The sequence below is a fragment of the Entelurus aequoreus genome, linkage group LG02, assembly GCF_033978785.1.
Source record: "Entelurus aequoreus isolate RoL-2023_Sb linkage group LG02, RoL_Eaeq_v1.1, whole genome shotgun sequence".
Taxonomy (NCBI): domain Eukaryota; kingdom Metazoa; phylum Chordata; class Actinopteri; order Syngnathiformes; family Syngnathidae; genus Entelurus; species Entelurus aequoreus.
The window spans coordinates 55,231,299-55,254,701 of record NC_084732.1 but is presented as its reverse complement, the minus strand read 5'-3'; the positions used below and the strand labels follow the sequence as shown (position 1 = coordinate 55,254,701).

Sequence of the window (23,403 nt, the reverse complement as noted above, 5' to 3'; positions counted from 1 at the left end):
TAAAATTAATCCCACTAGATTTTAACTATACAAATGTGCACAGTTATGGTGTGTACAATGCAGTTAGAATGGATAAAGTTAAATTCAACGGTGCAATCCTGTCACGTGGGTGTTTGCGGCTCACTGCGGGATCGTTCTCCCGGGAATGCAGAACGGACAACTCCGGACGACAGCGGGAGGTAGGAGATGATTTTAACCTTCTCAAGAAATCTTGGCAGGGCATGAGGTAAACAAACATAAACTATGGCGTGGAACAAACACGAAACTGTGGCATGAAACAAACACGACTTACGTGGAACGGCATGAATCGAACAATGACGCCAGGCTGACTGACTGGCAAAGGCAGGCTTAAATAATGCCTCTGATTAGTGCTCGCGAAGCAGGTGAGCGGGCGAACACTAATCAGAGCCAGGTGGAAAAAATAAGTAACCATGGTAACCAAACCAAACTCAGAGATGTCACAAACAGGAACTAAAAGAGTCCAAAGCTAACAGAAAATAACAAAAACATGATCCGGACCACGGATCATGACAAATCCACTGTTATCTTGAATTTTGACTTCCGAGTTGCTCACATAAAAATTTGCTTGCGATATTATCACAGGGAAAAAACAACAAAGAATCAGAAAGATGGCAAACATAGACATTATTTACTCTGTATGCACTTAACTTCAAAGAGCTGGACCCACCTCAACGTTTTATAGAGGGCCCTTGTTAAAAGATAAGAATTAAGAAAGGAAAGAGGGGGAAATTGTACATTAACCTGGACAAGAGGGCATGTTTATTTTGCTTTATGGCAGAAAGAGTGAAACAGAAATAAAGAAGATGAGTATGCTATACTCCAGTATTTCCCTCTCAGAAGAATAATTGTATAGGCCATGTTTAGGGTTCCTTCCCATTGGCTTCCTGCATGCTATAATTAGACGTGTGGTTTCTCTGGCAGCTTATGCCAACATTGGGAGCCCTTTCTGTCTGTGCACTGATCTGGGGCCAGATTTAGAACTTCCTCTCTAGAGGATAATGAAGTTCTTGAAGGAGATAGTTTGGATCCAGCATCTTGTGCCTCGGGCAGTGTTTATCTGGTCTGTAGAACCATGCAAGCTCAGGGGGAACTCAGGAGACATCTACACTTGGCCGGCAGACATTAAAAAAAGGTTGGTGAATGGTGAGGGAGCAGGAGGTGGAAAAACACTTAACAGCCCCTCTGGCCTATGTAACACAGACCTGATCCAGCAGCCCCCTTCGATAACTCATGCTACTCCCACACACACACACGCACACACAAGTACACACACGTAAAGAGCAAAACCGCCAAAACGTTTGGCAAATTGTGAGCTGCAGCAGGGCATTCCCATGTGTGTAGCGTGCGTGTGTGTGCGTGTGTGTGCGTGTGTGAGTGCGTGTGAGAGGGGTGGGGTTCAGGCTTTTCTGTAGAGCAAAAGCAAACAGTCCATAAAGAGGCCCTGCCACTCTTCCATTTCAATGTAAATGAGCCTGATTCTGTTCGGGGGTTAAAAAAGTCTCTGGGGGAGGGCGACTATACGACCGCTGGGGTCGCCCACACATGGACGCGCATGTGATTTGGAACACACAACTACACAAACCCGCGCGCACAAAATCTGAGGCAAGAGGCCTAGATAAAGAGCTCAGAGAGCCTGTCAGAGTGTCAGCTCCCATTAGGACCGAGGCTGTGTGTGTGTGTGTGTTTGTGTGTGTGTGTGTGTGTGTGTGTGTGTGTGTGTGTGTGTGTGTATGTGTGTGTGTAGGCAGGCGCACCACTTTTTTAAAATATATTTCATTCAGCACACACACACTTTTTTTCTCACACACACACACATCCTTCCTAGAGCCGCCCTGCCTGGCTAACATGCTGTTTCAGACAAGACACACAAAAGACAACAGAACCCGGCTGAAAAGACAAACATCTCCTACATTTCCTACATCACACACTGCGGGGGCAATAGAGGAGAGAAAACAAAACAAGCTCTAAATGATTCTCGATGAGCGGAGGTTACAATACAATAAAAAAAACATTTCCAGGAATTCCCGACACGATTAACCTCTCAAACAAACAAGGAGGGGAAGCAGCGCTGATGCATTTAAGGCTTTGAGCTTTGAACATCAAAAGCTGAACTTGTTTTGGTGGTAATGTTAACTGGAAACCACATCTTTGCTGGAAGAGGAGGCTGAGGCACTTAAAAAGGCTGCATAACCTCGGTGACCTGCACAAACAGTGTCACGCTCTCTCCGGCCACCTGTGGCCAGAACATTGTTTGAAATAGGTCTGATGCTGGCATAAACAGAGAACACCTGAGAGACGAGCTCCTCCCACTCAACCCTTCAAAACAAGCAACATGAGGAGTGGCACTGAGGACTCCGCAAGTAGGGAAGGTTTCCTTCCGAAACAGAGTAAACACGGAGAGAGAAAAAATGTTCTCGGTCGAACCCAATCTCCTTACGCCCGTGCCCTGAGTGAGTTGAGGCAGGTGTGTTGCAACCTGAAGCTTTGATGAAGCTATACTAGATTTTACACTCCTTAATCACTTCAGTAAATATGTATTTTGCTACTGTTTAAAGTTATGACCAACACTAAAAATAACCTTTGGTACCTTTCCAATGAGGGCCTAAATGTAGTCGTTTAGTGCAGTGGTTCTGAAACTTTTTTCACCAAGTATCACTTCAGAAAAAAACGTACAGTCGTGGTCAAAAGTTTACATAATGTCATGGCAACGTAACCACATAACTTTCCTCCAAAAGGTGTTATCTTTGTCCATGTGATGTCAGATTAAACAAAAATTGAGCCGTTTGGCCACAATACCCAGCAATATGTTTGGAGGACAAATTATGAGGGCTTTAATCCCAGGAGCACCATGCCTACCGTCAAGCATGGTGGTGGTAGTATTATGGTCTGGGCCTGTTTTGCTGCCAATAGAACTGGTGCTTTACGGAGAGTAAATGAAAAAGGAGAATTACCTCCAAATTCTTCAGGACAACCTAAAATCATCAGCCCTGAGGTTGGGTCTTGGGTGCAGCTGGGTGTGCCAACAGGACAATGACCCCAAACACACATCAAAAGTGGTAAAGGAATGGCTAAATCAGGCTAGAATTAAGGTTTTAGAATGGCCTTCCCAAAGTCCTAACTTAAACGGGTGGACAATGCTGATGAAACAAGTCCATGTCAGAAAACCAACAAATTTAGCTGAACTGCGCCAATTTTGTCAAGAGAAGTGGTCAAAAATTCAACCAGAAGCTTGCCAGAAGCTTGTGGATGGCTACCAAAAGCGCCTTATTGCAGTCAAACTTGCCAAGGGACATGTAACCAAATATTAACATTGCTGTATGTATACTTTTGACCCAGCAGATTTGGTCACATTTTCAGTAGACCCATAATAAGTTCATTAAAGAACCAAACTTCATGAATGTTTTTTGTGACGAACAAGTATGTGCTCCAATCACTCTATCACAAAAGAATAAGAGTTGTAGAAATTATTGGAAAATCAAGAGAGCCATGACATTATGTTCTTTACAAGTGTATGTAAACTTTTGATCGCGACTGTATATCTGCATATACAGGGGATAGGAGATTCATAGCCCCATTTGTTCCGGTTTACCTGACACATGAAACGTGACGAAATGAGGGGGCGCTTCTTTAGTCGCCAGATGGCAGTAGAGTGTTGAATATCTTAAAATATGTTTTGTGGCAATTCTAACTTTGACTGCAATTGCTATGTAGAGTGGCGCATTCCATCATTTTCAGCAGACTGCATTGCACTGTAGTTCTCCAAGTACCACCATGATGACCAACATTGAAATACAGTGGCGTAAGTACATTTTTTTACATTGTTTGACCACTGTAACATTACACACAGGTTGAACAGCAACACTGTATTTGAATCTTTAATCAAATGATTAAAGTTAAATTAAATTAATTCATTAAATTCAGTAGAAGCATTTAAGTCCCATCTTAAAACTAATTTGTATACTCTAGCCTTTAAATAGACTCCCTTTTTAGACCAGTTGATCTGCCGTTTATTTTATTTTCTCCTCTGCCCACCCGCCCCCTCTCCCCTGTGGAGGGGCTATTCCGGTTCCGATGACCATGGATGAAGTGCTGGCTGTCCAGAGTCGGGACCCGGGGTGGACCGCTCGCCTGTGCATCGGTTGGGGACATCTCTGCGCTGCTGACCAGTCTCCGCTCGGGATGGTCTCCTGCTGGCCTCACTATGGACTGGACTCTCACTATTATGTTAGATCCACTAGGGACTGGACTTTCACAATATTATGTCAGACCCACTCGACATCCATTGCTTTCGGTCTCCCCTAAAGGGCGGGCGGGGGTTACCCACATATGCGGTCCTCTCCAAGGTTTCTCATAGTCATTCACATCGACGTCCCACTGGGGTGAGTTTTCCTTGCACTTATGTGGGCTCTGTACCGAAGATGTCGTTGTGGCTTGTGCAGCCCTTTGAGGCATTTGTGATTTAGGGCTATATAAATAAACATTGATTGATTGATTGATTGATTGATTCTTTGGAGTGGCCACTAGATAGGGCCTGTGTACCAAAAAATCAAAAAAATAAAAATCCTCAGTGCCGTCACTCTGTAGTATTTGCACCTGGCTCGCTGACAACAAGCTATCCATACACTTGGGTAAGATTCCCGGGCGCGGCCACCGCTGCTGCTCACTGCTCCCCTCACCTCCCAGGGGGTGAGGGTGATGGGTCAAATGCAGAGGATAATCTCACCGCACCTTGTGTGTGTGTGACAATCATTGGTACTTTAACTTTAACTTTTAACTTTAAAATGGAATCCATCCTATTTGGGTCCCAAATCAACCTTAAGAAAGTCAGTGACTTCACTATAAAAGTGGGTGACATTGTTATCACCAGGAAAGATGAGGTCACCTACCTAGGTTCCATTCTAGAGGCTAATCTTTCCTGTGATAAAATGGCAACCAAGGTAATCAAAAAGGTCAACCAACGAACGAGATGTCTCTACAGAGTCTCCTCTCTGGTCAACAAAAGCACCATGAAGATTCTAGCGGGAACTCTCATTCAACCCTTTTTCGACTACGCATGCACCTCCTGGTACCCTAGCACCTCCAAAACCCTCAAATCTGGACTCCAAACATCCCAGAACAAGCTAGTCAGGTTACTTCTAGACCTCCACCCAGATCACACCTCTCTCCTACCAATCTACTAATAAAAGTCTCAATCAATCAATCAATCAATCAATCAATCAACCACTATTGGTACGCGTACCACATTTGAGAATCACTGCTTCAGTGGGTTACAGCAGAAGAACATCCCTTTATTTACACTCTACATTTATACACGCACACAAAGATGGGTGGGAGATGCCCTGGTCAAAGGCACATATAGGTCGCAGTGGTTCAACATCTCCCCAGCAATACGTACAATATTGGCTCTTGAACTTCCAATTCCATAACTACTGGTAGAGTGGAGCTACATACATTGCAGTACGCTGAATGAAGCGCTTTCACAATTGGGCCAAGTAGACCTGATTTGCCAAGTTAGGTTCAAACAGTTTGATCTGCCACCACAAGCCCACAGAGTGCAAATACCACACTGTGCAAAAAAACCTCCCAAAAGCGTGCAACCTAACGTTTATCACTTCCATGAGTGCTAATATAACAGAGCTTAGATACACTCTTCAGTCGTTTGGCAACACTTTGAACACCACCAGTTTACTTCTTTCATTAGGAAGCAAAGGTTTGTCCTGGGGACCATTTGCTGCTTTTTTCATGGCACATTGATGAAATTAAGTAAGCAAAAATAACAGCAAACATTGAAAAATAGAGCAAATAGGCATATCGTAATGAGAAAAGGCTGAAACGTTGATAGAAATAAAAACACCAAGATGTGTCTTTAAATATATGTTTTAGCCTTTTTACTGGCCTATTTCAGTACAAGTTACATAATGTCATGTTACCACCACACTGAGAGAATATTAAGAACAATATTGTTTGTTTTGCATACTCAAAGGTTCCACACCACTGCTGTTCTTTTTAGAATATAAAATAGTTGACTACTCTTGTTATTTATTAGCATATTTATGAGAACAGTATTGTTTGTTTTGATCTACCCGGAGTCTAGGCCACCACTGTTTTTTTAATGTATAGTGCCTTGGCAGCTGCTACATGGATTCGAAATTGATGCAGAAAGCTGTAACAGCCAAATGATCTTAAATACTTGACAGTTTTAAATAAAGTAGTAAAATTCAAAGAACAAGTGTCCATTCTTTTTAATCATCGTAATGAATAGGTATCGAGAATCAGGGAAATTCAAAAGTACCGATATCGACAATTGAAGTTCTGCTATAGTGACAACCCTAATTCAAACTATCAACAAACAACTATTTTTTCTCAATATAATGATCTTTCTTTCACGACACCGACCTTCTTCCTGTCTACTTGTGGCCACTGCTGAACAATTGGAGAAGAGAGCAATGTCATATGGCTGTGAGCATTTACCGTGTGAATGCAAACCGCACCAGTGGGGGAGAAGCACATTTATTGATATAAAACAGAGAAAGAGAACTACAAGGGAACTGAAAAAAAATACTGTGGAGTTATGTCATCAGGCAGGTGCGTGTCACCTTAGACCAGGCCTTGGCAATTGTTTTGACTCGGGGGCCAAAATTAGAAGAAAAAAAAAGTGTCTGGGGGCCAGTATATCTATTTTTATGAACACTAATACAAAACCTCACAATAATGCTTGATTGAATGGTAAACATGTTATGACAGACCGCCTTAAAAAACAGAATGGCATTTTACATTTTGTTATTGAATGAGACACCCAGAATGTACATGAAAATAAAGAATGTGGGATTTACAATATTAACTATGAACGATAAAACACTGAATATTGACAACATATGAACGTCACACCCCCTTTCGATCGACATATTTTACAATCAAGCGAAACACAACAAACACAGTGAAATATGAACACGAATGGTCAAAAAAACAAAAAAACTTACAATCTGATACATCTGATATATCACTAAGCTTTAGTACTTTGTTGTAAAAATCTCCTTCCGCGTCTGTCCCTGCCCCCCGCATTTCAGGCTGGCCGCTCTGGAAACACTCTGCGGAAACGCTCCCCACCCACACTGCTTGGTGCCTCATTTGAGCTCCTGTGACTTAGATTGTCATAATAACTAGTATGTCATGTAAAGGCGCAGATTCCAACCATTGAAATACTTTGTATAGTTCAAGACTTACGGTAATTTGAAAACACCACTGCACATCATAATGGCAGCTACAGTTTCCATCTTAAAGATCTAAAAAAAATATTTAGGAATGCCCGGCGGGCCAGATTGAAAAGCTTAACGGGCCACATGCGGCCCCCGGGCCTTAATTTGCCCAGGTCTGCCTTAGACTGTAGACAGATTCTGATAAACTCTGTCACACTATTGACAATGCTGTTTAACTATTGCCCTCCTTCCAACACGCTCCACGGTGGAGGCACAAACCAGATCAGGCCTTGAAATGCATTACGAACAATTTTCAACAAATTTCAGATATTTGTCTACAAAACCAACTGGATACATTTACTTTTGGCGCTTGTTTTGGGAGGTTAGTGCTTGGTAGGTCTGGGCCGTTAAAGTTTGCTGGACCATATATTGCCCCATAAATTATTGCTTATAATCATTATCAATGTTACTTTCAGCATTATTTTCAGACCAAATGAAGCCCTAACCATAATACATAATACCAATAATGCAAGTAACTCTTTCAAACGCAATAAACATTTATTTCTCATTAGGTTTTTTTTTACCATTGTAATTGCAAGGTCCATCCATCCATCCATGTTCTACCGCTTGTCCCTTTCGGAGCCACAAGGGTTATTGGAGCCTATCTCAGCTGCATTTGGGCGGAAGGCGGGGTACGCCCTGGACAAGTGGCCACCTCATCGCAGTAATTGCAAGGTCAATCATTTTAATTATCCTGCATAAGTAAACAAAACAAAATTGACTCCAAAATCTGTTAGCAAAAATTGCACTTCAATAAATATTGAACATCTTGAATTATTATTTTTCCATTTAAAAAAAACTGGGTCGAGTGGTTTTGTTTTCTTGTCTTTTTTCTGTTGCCATCACTTTCCAACAAATCTGGCATACTGTAGAGTTCCCACACAGGGACATTTGGCTTTGTCATTATATTTTTTCCTCCTAATTTTTGTTACTTTGCAATGCTTCTTATTAGCGAGTAGCGACTAGCAGGGCTCTGTCCGTGCATGTGTGTAAGCTAGCGGTCCCGCCTCCGCCCACCAAGACAAAGATTGTGGATGGCTGACAAGAGGGTTCACTGCGCTCATTTAATTTTGCTATTGAATAAATGCACTCAGGTGCTGAGAGCGATGCAAAGAGTGAACCCTCTAGCACCCTGATTGAAAGCGACAGATTAGGAAAACAAACACACGTGACAATTTATCGATGCCGACAAAGTTATCGAGACCATTTTAATTCATTGTTTGATTAATTGATTTATTGACAAGTGCTTGGGACGGCGTGGCGTGTGGTAAAGGTCAGTTTAGGTTGGAAATACTTTTAGGTCGTACCTTGAAAACGCCAATCTGTGTATTCCTCAGCACTCACAAATGCACAATTACCCTTGCAAACTGCACCTCGAGGAACAAAACTGTTTATTTGGGTTGGTGAAAACAGGGATTTACTCAAAAGTGTCTAATAAACTTGGATGGAACTTTTATTTCCATATTGCAGGCTAACCGTACTTGCCAACCTTGAGACCTCAGAATTAGGGAGATATTCAAAAGGCCCACTGGGGGCGGGGGGGTGTGTGTATATATATATATATATATATATATATATATATATATATATATATATATATATATATATATATATAGCTGTAATTCACTGAAATTCAAGTATTTCTTATGTATGTATGTATATATAAATACTTGAATTTCAGTGAATTACAGCTATATATATATATAGCTGTAATTCACTTAAATTCAAGTATTTATTTTATTTTATTTTATTTTAATTGTATTTATTTTCAGTGAATTACAGCTATATATATATATATATAGCTGTAATTCACTGAAATTCAAGTATTTATTTTATTTTATATATATTATATATATATATATATATATATATATATATATATATATATATATATATATATATATATATATATATATATATATATATATATATATATATATATATATATATACATAAATAAAAGAAGGAGGGTAGGGATGATGTTCGTTAAGAAATTATCGATGTCAATGCCATTAGAGAATCCTCTTATCGAACCGATTCCTTATCGAATCTCTTATCGAATCCAGATAGGTTGTTGTGTGTGCACCTTGTGTGTGTTCCAAAAGCCATAGATGTTATGTGACTGGGCCGGCACGCTGTTTATATGGAGGAAAAGCGGACGTGACTGAGGACAGCATGCGGCCGTTAAAGGGTGAAAGTTTCAGGTGAGAGAGGACGCTAAAGGCACGCCCCCAATATTGTTGTCAGGGTGGAAATCGGGAGAAATTCGGGAGAATGGTTGCCCCGGGAGATTTTCGGGAGGGGCACTGAAATTCGGGACTCTCTCGGGAAAATCGGGAGGTTTGGCAAGTATGAGGCTAACAGGTGTAATCTCGGGGAACTCCAGCCTGAGCATTCACCCTGTCCTCGGCTGTCCATGACAAGTCAAACTAGTGATACATGGTGCGGTCTGCCTCATGTCTATTCACTCCTTATGTTCAAAAGTCTCAAACCACAGCCCAGACCCCCTTAGGCAAGATTCACAAGCATCCAGTCAGGATGTTTCACATACACATGCTACAGGGTGCTCATTACTGTGTTCATTTTTCACCTACACGCACCTTCGTCAGTCTAAGGCTTGGCTGTGCATCATTCATGACCCTGCATGTACATACAAGTTCAGTCCGGCAGACAAAACAAGAGAGGAAAAACATACACAAAAACATACACGAACAGCAATCATGGATTTGTTGATGACATCATACTGACATGAGTTGTAATGCGTTCAGTGCAGGGATACAGGATTTTTCCCATTTACCAGGCTAATTAACGTACAAACCCCCAAAACCAGTGAAGTTGGCACGTTGTGTAAATCGTAAATAAAAACAAAATACAATGATTTGCACATCCTTTTCAACTTATATTCAATTGAATAGACTGCAAAGACAAGATACTTAACGTTCAAACTTTTTTGCAAATATTAGCTCATTTGGAGTTTGATGCCTGCAACATGTTTCAAAAAAAGCTGGCACGAGTGGCAAAAAAGATTGAGAAAGTTGAGGAATGCTCATCAAACACTTATTTGGAACATCCCACAGGTGAACCGGCTAATTGGGAACAGGTGGGTGCCATGATTGGGTATAAAAGCAGCTTCCATGAAATGCTCAGTCATTCACAAACAAGGATGGAACGAGGGTCACCACTTTGTGGAAAAATGCGTAAACAAATTGTCGAACAGTTTAAGAACAATATTTCTCAACGAGCTATTGCAAGAAATTTAGGGATTTCACCATCTACGGTCCGTAATATCATCAAAAGATTCAGGGAATCTGGAGAAATCACTGCACGTAAGCAATGATATTACAGACCTTCGATCCCTCAGGCGGTACTGCATCAAAAAGCGACATCAGTGTGTAAAGAATATCACCACATGGGCTCAGGAACACTTCAGAAAACCAGTCAGTAACTACAGTGTGTCGCTACATCTGTAAATGCAAGTTAAAACTCTACTTTGCAAAGCCATTTATCAACAACACCCAGGAACGTTGCCGGCTTTGCTGGGCCTGAGCTCATCTAAGATGGACTGATCTGATGCAAAGTGGAAAAGTGTTCTGTGGTCTGACGAGTCCACATTTCAAATTGTTTTTGGAAACTGGACGTTGTGTCCTCTGGACCAAAGAGGAAAAGAACCATCCGGATTGTTATAGGCGCAAAGTTCAAAAGCCAGCATCTGTGATGGTATGGGGGTGTATTAGTGCCCAAGACATGGGTAATTTACACATTTGTGAAGGCACCATTAATACTGAAAGGTACATACAGGTTTTGGAGCAACATATGTTGCCATCCAAGCAACGTTATCATAGACGCCCCTGCTTATTTCAGCAAGACAATGCCAAGCCACGTGTAACAACAGAGTGGCTTCATAGTAAAAGAGTGCGGGTACTAGATTGGCCTGCCTGTAGTCCAGACCTGTCTCCCATTGAAAATGTGTGGCGCATTATGAAGCCTAAAATACCACAATGTAGACCCCGGACTGTTGAACAACTTAAGCTGTACATCAAGCAAAAATGGGAAATAATTCCACCTGAAAAGCTTCAGAAATTGGTTCCCTCAGTTCCCAAACATTTACTGAGTGTTGTTAAAAGGAAAGGCCATGTAACACAGTGGTAAAAATGCCCCTGTGCCACCTTTTTTGCAATGTGTTGCTGCCATTAAATTCTAAGTTAATGATTATTTGCAAAAAAAAATTAAGTTTCTTAGTTCGAACATTAAATATCGTGTCTTTGCAGTCTATTCAATTGAATATAAGTTGAAAAGGATTTGCAAATCATTGTATTTTGTTTTATTTACCATTTGCACAACGTGCCAACTTCACTGGTTTTGGGTTTTGTACACACTTTTGTTTCCGCCAAAAACTACCCGAGTATATTATATTCATATGGCCCCATTCCTGGGTGGATCTTGCGTGAGAGGAAGGTGGGGGGTTAATCCTTTTGCAATGCAGTCTGCTGAAAATTATGGAACGCGCCACTCTACATAGCAACTGCGGTTAAAGTTAGAATTGTCACAAAACATATTTTAAGATATTCAACACTCTACTGCCATCTGGCGGCTAAAGAAGGCAGTGCTCCCCTACTATTCATCACGTTTTATGTGTCAGGTAAACCGCGACGAATTGGGCTATGAATCCCCTATATACCCTGTTTACACATATATATATATATATGTATATATATACATATACATATGTATATGTATATTTATGTATATATATGTATGTATATATATACATATATTCATGTATATATGTATACTTTTATATATATGTATTTATACATATATATGTATATAATTGTATATATATATGTATTTATATATATATATATACATATATACATGTATAATTTTACATAAATATTAGGGCTGTGAATCTTTGGGTGTCCCACAATTCGATTCAATATCGATTCTTGGGGTCACGATTCAATTCAAAAACGATTTTTTTTTCCCGATTCAAAACGATTCTCTATTCATTCAATACATAGGATTTCAGCAGGATCTACCCCAGTCTGCTGACATGCAAGCAGAGTAGTAGATTTTTGTAAAAAGCTTTTATAATTGTAGTGGACAATGTTTTATCAACTGATTGCAATGATGTAAATTTGTTTTAACTATTAAATGAACCAAAAATATGACTTATTTTATCTTTGTGAAAATATTGGACACAGTGTGTTGTCAAGCTTATGAGATGCGATGCAAGTGTAAGCCACTGTGACACTATTGTTCTTTTTTTTTTTTTTTATAAATATCTAATGATAATATCAATGAGGGATTTTTAATCACTGCTATGTTGAAATTGTAACTAATATTGATACTGTTGTTGATAATATTCATTTTTGTTTCACTACTTTTGGTTTGTTCTGTGTCGTGTTTGTGTCTCCTCTCAATTGCTCTGTTTGTTGCAGTTCTGAGTGTTGCTGGGTCGGGTTTGGTTTTGGAATTGGATTACATTGTTATGGTATTGCTGTGTATTGTTTTGTTGGATTGATTAATTTAAATAAAATAAAAATAATAATAATAATTTAAATTAAAAAAATAAATCGATTTTTAAAAAATGAGAATCGATCCTGAATCACACAACGTGAGAATCGCGATTCGAATTCGAATCAATTTTTTCCCACACTCCTAATGTATATATATATATATATATATATATATATATATATATATATATATATATATATATATATATATATATATATATATATATACACACATATATATTTCCCACGCAGTCATGGGGAGAACATGCAAACTCCAGTATACATCATCAGCCTGATTTGTATAAACTAACCTTAACTGTGAAATGTCGTGGAAAAAACAAACCACCACGGCAGGAATTTCACAAATCCATTCAGTTGAACTAAAATATGTTTGTGTTGGACAGAAAGTCATGCACAAACACAAAATAAAGTCATGCACAAACACAAAATAAAGTCATGCACAAACACAATATGAATAACCCGGTTTACTTTCAAATTAAAATACTCCGTGTTCAAGGCGGATCGTATTTTGCACTTTGAAAGGTTCTAATGGGCGGGGATGGACATGAAGTCAATTTGTCAAAGGATTTTCAGTTGTATTTTCACCCCGTAGACATAATTGAAAGTGGACAAAATGAAAAGAATAATATACAAGCATATCCCGGGAAGCTATATGGGGGCCTGTGTCAAATAACAGCTGATACGGAGACCGGTAAGTGGTTGTTATGACACGCTCGCCAGGGATGCTGTTACTGTTGTATGGTTGCTTGCTGCAAAAAATGAAGTTGTTTATCCCGGCTAAACTGTCATCTGTGTTGCCGTTCAGCACCTGTTATTAATGACCGAGAATAAACTGTTTGTGGTTCACTTTATTACAACTTGCCTTATCACATGATTAGACGTGGCTTTGCGAGATCTCGTAAAAGTCTGCGCTGTTTTGTTGCACGAGGGAGCCGCAACAGAACGATGGCGGGGGTTGCCGGACTGTGGATGGCGGCGCCCTTCCGTGGTGACGCCGTTCCGCGGTCGTTTCGGATCCAGTGGAAATGCGGTGTAAGAAGACAATAATCGCTCAACATATAATATGTAACACACTGTTTATATTTAGCAACGCAAACATGTCTGGTTGTATGGTTTTGCAGCTTTTGCTAAACCACTCGACCACGTTTAACGTGAATGAAAACAGCATAACGAAAACACTCCTGGCCGTGCACTAAATAATATAAAACCCCAACATGTTATCGTCATTAAGGACAAACTAAAGACATTTTTAAGAAATAAAAAGCTTCATGTATTAAATCTAAATAATGCTTAATGAAAATGTAATCAATCTTAACTTTTAAGCTACATTAATTATGACCGTGGACTTAAAATTTGTGTTTTATTTGTTGGCCTTCCTGCCCTAACCTGAATCTCCCCAGATCCTTGTAGTTCGCTGAGCTCCACAAAAGGATCTGGGATCGAGGGCAATGCAAACTCCTTCAAGATAGCAAAAAATAATGAACCAATCAGGATCGCCGGGCGGGATTTCATAAATGTGACGTAGCGCCGAAGCGACTGTTTGATTCAAACAACAATGGCGGCACGCAGCGAGGACTCGTGTGCTGACATTGATTCTGCTATTGCAACTGTTTTGTCGAATCTATCAAATATTAATTATTTTCGCTCTGTCGTTATCCAATATGTCGGCTGTTCTGTTCTGGATTTCCCAGCGTCGCTCTCATCAGCGTCACAGGTTGATTTGGATGCGAGTGGTTGAAGTAGCACGTCCTTCAAGATAACGGACAAGTGGTTTATCCAATCACATACAATGATTTTTTTTACAAGGCCCCGCCTTCTGAAATACATCTCCTATTGAGAAGTCCCAGATCCTTGTGTGGAGCTCAGCGAACTACAAGGATCTGGCGAGAGTCAGGTTATTCCTGCCCTGACATTTGGCCTTTGTGCCCTCAAAAGGTTGACGACGCCAAAGCCCAAGTGGCCTTGCCCTTAAAATGACGATATTCCAGCCAAACCACACACTTCTACAGTAACCTTTAGTTCTTGAACTTTTGGTGGAAAAAAGCCTGTTTGGCTCAGCAAGTTTAGAGCTCAAGAGCCCCCTTTTTTGGCAATGATCTCTGTGATAAAATGTGTATTGAATGTCTACCGTATATACTTTTGTATTTCTTCATAACTCTGGCCTCAAAATGAAACGTCCCGAAATAAAAGTTGGCAAGTGTTCACCAAAAAACTGTAAACTGTAGTTCTTTAAATTGAGTGGTGGAAAGCTGTGCCAATTTGAAAGTGCAACATAGCAACTAGAAGAATGCCCAGAATAGAAAACAACTCCAAAATATTTTCTTTGTCGTTTCTGAAATGAAGTGGGTCATCCTATACTAGACACTATTTGAGTTAACAAAAAAATATGCTTCCAAATGAGATAAATGTATTATCTGACGCACTATAGCTGGACAATCCTGGGCCTACATATGTCTTGGAAGACATAGTTGGCATTCCTATGTCAAAAATAATCAAATTTGAGGCCTGTGGCTTGAGACATATTTGGGTGATTAACCCTCCAAACCTCTCTTTGTCTACTGTACACATTTGATCTTGACTGTACGTGACCCACACTAAACTCTCTTGTCATGCTTTACTCGCGGTTACTTTTGTTGCAAACTCAAGGAATGAAACCTGACTGGAACTTCCATTTTGTTCTTTGTAACAAGCTCAATGCTGCTGCTGCTCAGTCAAGTCAAGTCAGCAACAAATACCTCACTAAGAGACGAGAAAGCTGAGGGCATTGGGTCACCGGTCACTGGCCTGGGTGCCCTCCTACCTATAAATCTGAAATAATTATCTTGAGAGATCCTGTTGGCCTATTTTTATGGATCTTCCCTGTAGAATATGATGTATGGAATATGCTGTAACCCAGTGAGGACCATATCTACTGACTAATTATTTGATTATTTTTTTAAGGAGCAGTTTTTTTCCCAGTACAGATTGCTGGGCATGCCTAAAAAATTATGTCTATATTAATTTTAGACGACAGGAAATGCTACTCATAATGGCTTCGTTAGTTTCCTTCAAAAACACTTGCACAATTTAGTTAATTTCATCTCCATTTAAAAAATAATTATATAACATTGAAACATGGACTCCATCCATTCATCCATTTTCTACCGGTTGTCCCTTTTTGGGGTCGCGGGGGGTGCTGGAGCCTATCTCAGCTGCATTCAGGCGGAAGGCGGGATACACCCTGGACAAGACGCCACCTCATCACAGTGAAACATGGACTCCATAATCACTTTTAATCACTTATAAAACTTACCTCAAAACCCACCTGTTTAGGCATATACCTGACACAAGTGTCTGTTTTTAATTGTTGCTTTGTCTAAATCAGGGGTGTCAAACTACGGCCCGGATCAGGGCGGGAACAGGCTTTATCCGGCTAGCGGGATGAGTTTGCTAAGTATAAAAATTAGCTGAAATTTTGGAATGACAGAAACTGCTGTTCTAAATGTGTTCACTAGATGTTGCGATAGCAATTATTTGTATCTTTGTAGATTACGCTACATATGTAAAAAAAAAAGACCAAAAAAACCCCATGATGTAAGTGCACCAGTCGAGGAAAATTAGCAAACTACATACCGTAATTTCCGGACTATAAGCCGCACCTGACTATAAGCCGCACCAGCTAAATTTAGGGGAAAATACAGATTGCTCCATATATAAGCCGCACCCGACTATAAGCCGCAGGGTTTTGATGTGTAATTAGCGTAGTATATAGGGGTTCCTGCTACCACGGAGGGGATTGTCGGGACAGAGATGACTGTTTGGGAACGCAAAGCGTCCCATTTATTAACTATAAATCTTTCAATCATTCAATCAAACTTTCACATCTTTGACATGGCGAACAGCATTCGTGCAGAGTACAAATAATACAACGGTGCAAAGTAATACAAAGGCTCGCCTGTACGTTATCAAAATAACCAGCCTATGAAAAGTCAGTCTTTAATCATTGTGTCATCGTCTTCCTCCTGCGTACTAAAACCACCGAAATCCTCTTCGTCTGTGTCGGAGAAGAACAGGCCGTAAATAAGCCGCACCCTTGTATAAGCCGCAGGGACCAGAACGAGGGGAAAAAGTAGCGGCTTATAGTCCGGAAATTACGGTAAATAACATCCTGTAATATGATTTTGATATTTTTTTTAAAATCTTGATAGATTGAAAATTAACACCAATAAATTGACTGATGAACATTATCACATAATTTATTCAGAAAGTATACATAACGACAAATAAAGATAGAATACTATTAACCGCAAAATGTAAGTGTAAAAAAAACAACAACAACATTATGATTTGTACATTTTCAGAATGTGCTTGTTGTATTTTTAAACAATGAAAACAATCTGAAGTTGTCTTTATTTTTAAGTTATCATACCGTGATTTTACCAGTCCGGCCCACTAGGGAGTAGATTTTTCTCCATGTGGCGCCCGATCTAAAATTTGTCTGACAACCCTGTTCTAAATGTTTATATTTTACACTGCTTTTATGTTTTTATGAGATGTATGGCGACCTTGAGTGCCTAGAAAGGCTGCCTTCAAAAATAAATGTTTTATTATTATTATCAACATGTGTTAATGCTTAAAAAGTTTTAACACTTAAGAGCATAAGCAGTACCATTAGAAAAAAATTAAACGGCAAAACAGCATTTGCATTATCTGCTCACACAACAAAAAACAAATGAACACAACATATAATTATACATTACATATACAGTATGAAGGAAATAATTCATTTGTGTTAGGCATTTTATTAATAGTAGTAGTAGTAGTAGTAATTTTCCCATTGGGTCGATGAAGAAGCATTTATTTCTAAAACATTGCTGCAGACACAACAGAGATTTGTATTTACATCAATGGGGCGAGTTGGCACAGTGTATGCTCACAGATTGTAGGCCCGCCCAAATGTTTTTATTTTCGTACTCTCACAGTCTCGCCTCTACCCCTGCAAACTATTTTGCATAACGTGACGTAAACTTCCTAAACAAATCTCGGCTGGGATCGATCAGCTTGTAAAAATGGTCCTGTGTACGACTCATTGAATCAACATTTGCAATAAAAATCAGTGTTGTAACGCGTTGATTATTTACAAGTGCAATATCACCCCTCTCTTTAATCACCATTGTTTGCTCACAAGAAGGGACTGACAAAGTGAATAGTCAACTAACGCTGTGGTTTGTCACTGAGTTGAGGTCACATCACGCATTTGTCATAACGGGGGGGGTTTTTCGCAACTTACTGCGAGGATTGTTCTCCCAGTAAGCAAACGGACTATTCCGGACAGGACTTGAAGGTAGGAACATATTTATTAATTAATAAATCCTACACAGGACAAAAGTTAGGAACTAAAACAAAAGGAAAGCGTGCCGATTGCACGAGAGGCTAAGGAACATAAAACTTAAAGCAGGAAACATACGCTAACACTTAGCCTGAACAATGGACATGAAACAAACAAAACTTACTGTGGCAAGAAACGAGCAGCATGAACTAAGCATGAAACAATCAATGACGTCAGGACGACTAACTGGCAAAGACAGGCTTAAATAATAGTCTCTGATTAGAGCAGGTGCGTGTCCCGAACACATGAGGCAGGTGAAACTAATCAGTCGTCATGGAAACTAAAACAAACAAGGATAAATGAGTTATACTTGTATAGCGCTTTTCTACCTTCAAGGTACTCAAAGCGCTTTGACAGTATTTCCACATTCACACACACATTCACACACTGATGGCGGGAGCTGCCATGCAAGGCGCTAACCAGCAGCCATCAGGAGCAAGGGTGAAGTGTCTTGCCCAAGGACACAACGGACGTGACTAGGATGGTAGAAGGTGGGGATTGAACCCCAGTAACCAGCAACACTCCGATTGCTGGCACAGCCACTCTACCAACTTCGCCACGCCGTCCCCAAAACTAGGAACTATTGGAGTCTTAAACTAACAGAAAATAACAAAAAACATGATCCAGACCACAGATCATGACAGCACTCAGCCCTTAGATAAATAACTAAGGATAAAACAAAAGTGTTTATAGTCAGTCAGTCTGGAAAAACTAGGGCTGAAACAAATACCAATTAATCAAATCATTTTATTAGAAAAAAGTATTGAAGTATATGGTGTTGCTTTGATTCATTGTTTGAGTGTAACAAATTAAAATTGATCAAATATGAACCACATGGAGTGCCCAGATCTTTAAATACATAGCGGTTATAGCCTCTTCCTGTTTCCTGTTTGCCGGGTTCCCAGAGCGTGAGTGACTGCTCGCTGCTGCTGCTAAAAAGCTACCCACTATCTTTCTATCTGTGTGTTTCTACTCGGTTTCTTTATTCCTTCTCAAACATATTTAGTAGTCTTATCAAACTTGCAAACCACCCGCTTTCTGTCTCACCGCCCCTCTCTCAGCTAGCTAGCTGTTAAGCTAAGAAAGCTAAGCTCGTCGCAGCGAAGGCAGCTATGTTCCGAAGGCATCTGCTCCCTCACGCTGCGGCCACTTCTCCAAAGACAGCAAGAACTCGACGCGGTGAAAGAAACAACGTGAGTATGGCTCCCTGCTCTTCGTGCACAGTTCTCATGGATAGGTTGGCGGACACATTTGCTAGCATTAGCTGTAGCGAGCTGACTAGCCCCACAGCGGTCTCTTTCAAGGTTTCTCGTTGTTCCCATTGGGTTGAGTTTTATCTTGCCCTGATGTGGGATCTTGTTGTGGCTTGTGCAGCCCTTTGAGACACGTGTGATTAAGGGCTATATAAATAAACTTTGATTGATTGATTGATTGATGATTGAAATACCGAAACATAGTTTCTGCACGGCCACTGCAATAGAGCACACATGAGAGCGGTGGTGTGTGGGTGCCATTATCTGTGTGGTGGAAAACAGTGTCTTGTTTTGTTGTTGTTGAGTTTTTTTCCCCATTAATTCACACGTTTCAAATGTGCAATTTCAATGTTGATGGTGTGCATTTAATGAGAAAAAAAGAATGATTAGGGCAAGCAGAAAAATAATTGTTGACTATTTTCCTTAAAATACGCATTAAGGCGTGTGTTGTATCCAATTGCTCAATTAATTGAACAAACTAATACCATATTTTATGGACTATAGAGTGCACAGGGATGTAAGCCACACTAAATTTTAGAAGAAGAAAAATATTTTTCCATATGTTAGCTGCACCGGACTATACACACAAAATAGTTTATTTACAAAATAAGTTTATTTACATAACTTATTTGTTTCCAAATGGTGCCTGTAAGACGGCAGTAAAACGGGTGATCAAACAACACAGAAGTCATCGTCATGGACCCACTAGCTGCGGAAGCTAATACTCCGATCAGCTAAACAGACTCAATAACTCCACAGTGACTTCTTGGTAAATTTACTGAGGAATTTGTGAAACTGAAACAATACAAAAAGAATGTCATTGTAAGTTAATAACACTAACACAGACACCCGTAAACGTGTTAGCATATTAGCTAATGCTAACAACGTTAAATTCATTACATTGCGATATGCATGAAAACACTCTTACAGACATCATTAGTAAGTATAAACAGTTTTAGTTGTACTGTGAAACTTACAAAAGTTGCTTGCAGTGCTGAATTAAGAATCCATACGAGTTGAAACGCTTTGAATGGCCAGAAGACTGAACAGCACTCTGGTTGTAAAAAAAAAAAAGCACTACCGATAAACGGAAGTACACTGCAGTACCTGCAGTGAGCGAATTCATCCAAAATATGGCTCCACTGGACAAACAATGAAACACCCTGTCAGTGTTCTTGCTTGTAGTCCCGAATTTATGGTAGATAGTTTACTCTGTTACTGAAATAATCGATAGCTTGCGTCTTCACACAAATATAGTTGCGGATGGGCAAGTGTGCTGTGGGTTTAATTTTTGGATCATTTCGAGTCTTTGTATTGTATTCTTATGATAAATAGCTTCTGTTACCATTAAATATTCTGCTGTGAGTAATCCATGATTTCGCTATGCGGCTCGCGTGACTAATAGGGCCCTGGACCACCTTTTCCATTCGAGTCAAAAGAAGGGAATTGTGCCGCACCTGGACACGATTGAATGCACTAGTCAAATGTTTTGTGCTTTAGGTGTTAAGTGGGGCAAGGCATGGTACGATTTGCCTTCTGTGAGTACGCCCTAAGGCTCATTGGTGTGACTTATCACCTGCTGCTATCTAGAGCTGCAGCTAAATGCCTCTACTTAATCCACGATAGTAGCATGCTGGGGACAGAATTACCACACACTCTAAAAAGTGTCTCCTTCAGATGCACACACACACACACACACACACACACACACACACACACACACACACACACACACACACACACACACACACACACACATACACGTACACACAACATACTTGATAGCCATAGGTGATTTGTCTAAGTCTGGGGCAATTTTTCCAATTTTATCACCGTTCTAAACAAAGATAAGGGGGAAATGATACGTGAAGAAGTGATGGAGAAGAGAGGGGATGAGGTATAACTGTGAAGTGCACAGGAAAATTCCATTAATCTTGAGGAATTGGCACAGAGGAGCTGCTCAGTGGGGAGAAAACTTTATTTAACATGCAAGATAGCACTTGTCTATAGCCCCAGGTAGGACAGAAGCACAGAGCTGAGCCTCTTCAGCACTGCATCCAGCAGGAAAACTGCAGAGAAAGGTTTTTTTCCCTGCCATGGAAGCTATTAATTATCATATACCCTTATGCTTTGCACAAATCACTATCTAAAGTTGAATCCTTTAGGAGGGAGAGAATTTGGTCAAAGTTAAGGTTTACTTGTTCCGTGTTTTGGTCTACCAGTTTATAGAGTGTGCACTGATGTTATCAGTCAATGCAAGTTAAAGGTCAAGTCCAGTTGCAATGTTTTGACCCTGAAACTTTGTATTCATTCTGCTTCCTTTCTTCTAATCCTGTCGAGCTGTGTGTGTGTTTGTGTGTGTGTGTGTCTGTGTGTGTAGATGTGTATATAGACTTGCACTAATGTGCATTGAGTAACACCGCGAAATACACCACAGAAGTCGTGTGATGTTGCTGTAGCAAGACATATGCTCAATTGAAAAAGTATCAACCTGTGAGAGATGCAGGATGCCATCTTTATTCAATGACAGCTGGAGGACAAAAATGTATTTAAATATTAGTGTGTAACAGCCAGGGAGAAAAAACAATCCCATTAAAACACAGCGCTTAATAGAGTTCCATTAAATTAGCTCTCTGAGCCGAACACAAATGGCCACTCAATATCAGAGAGAGCATTGAGAGGGCACACTGTTTTACCAGGCTGCAATTTAGACAATTTACACTGGATAAAGTCATGCTCCATTTTCGGGCAGTCCAGACAACTGTTTTTTTTAAAGACACCTGATACATCCCCCGCCCCCTTTAGCTGGAGACGCACTTGAAGAGCTGCATGTGTGGGAGGAGGGGATGGTAAACTGAGTTGTGAGGGGTCAGACACCAGGATTGCACATCTCAGTCCTGCCACCACACTGTACATTTTAATTATCGGTATCAGCGTGGAGCTCAATATGAGTGGATCATTTCTTTTCATTTGTGCTGTTAATCCACATTTAGATTGGAGGATTGATGTTTTGTTTTTGCTTCTGCAAAATTGTGTTTAACTTTAAATGCATTTCCATAAATGACTTCAACGTAAAACACCAACTATTTATGATTTGTAGTGTAGTCCTTAGGTTCATATTACTTTTACATTACTGCCCAATGAAAGTTAAATTCATCATACTTTATATGAGGCCCACAGACCTTTTACAACAGTAGGCGAAAAGGAGGATTAGAGAAAGAAGAAGAACATGTTTAAACATCCATCCATCCATTTTCTACCGCTTATTCCCTTCGGGGTCGCGGGGGGCGCTGGAGCCTATCTCAGCTACAATCGGGCGAAAGGCGGGGTACACCCTGGACAAGTCGCCACCTCATCGCAGGGCCAACACAGATAGACAAACAACATTCACACTCACATTCACACACTAGGGCCAATTTAGTGTTGCCAATCAACCTATCCCCAGGTGCATGTCTTTGGAGGTGGGAGGAAGCCGGAGTACCCGGAGGGAACCCACGCAGTCACGGGGAGAACATGCAAACTCCACACAGAAAGATCCCGAGGCCAGGATTGAACTCACGACTACTCAGGACCTTCGTATTGTGAGGCAGACGCACTAACCCTTCTGCCACCGTGCTGCCCATGTTTAAACATTTTTATTTTATTACTTATTTTGTTTACCACTACAATCATTATCCTTGTAGAGAAAAAACTAAAAAACATTGCTTGGCCATTTAGTAGACAAATGCACTAAAGATGGGAATCTTACAACAACTCCGATTTGATTCCGAATCTTGGGGTGACGATTTGATTCAGAATTGATTATTGACTCAACACGATTCTCCCGATACATTTGGTAAATAAAAATTATAGTAAAAAAAATTCACAACAGGTTACAGATTAGAAAAGCTTCTCTTGGTAAGCACAGAGATGGCCTAAAAATGTATTTTAAAAAATTGATTCATATAAAAAATGTTTTTATTTAG

General features: G+C 40.2%; 1 long non-coding RNA gene across 1 annotated transcript in view; it reads left to right on the top strand.

Moving 5' to 3' along the window:
* The window catches only part of LOC133635932 (uncharacterized), a 578,226-nt gene extending 555,067 nt beyond the window's left edge, over positions 1 to 23,159 (top strand). Inside the window, exon 3 of the long non-coding RNA XR_009822142.1 lies at positions 22,884 to 23,159. This is a non-coding gene — a long non-coding RNA (uncharacterized LOC133635932). The remainder of the gene's footprint in view (positions 1 to 22,883) is intronic.
* Positions 23,160 to 23,403: the final 244 nt, after the last annotated feature.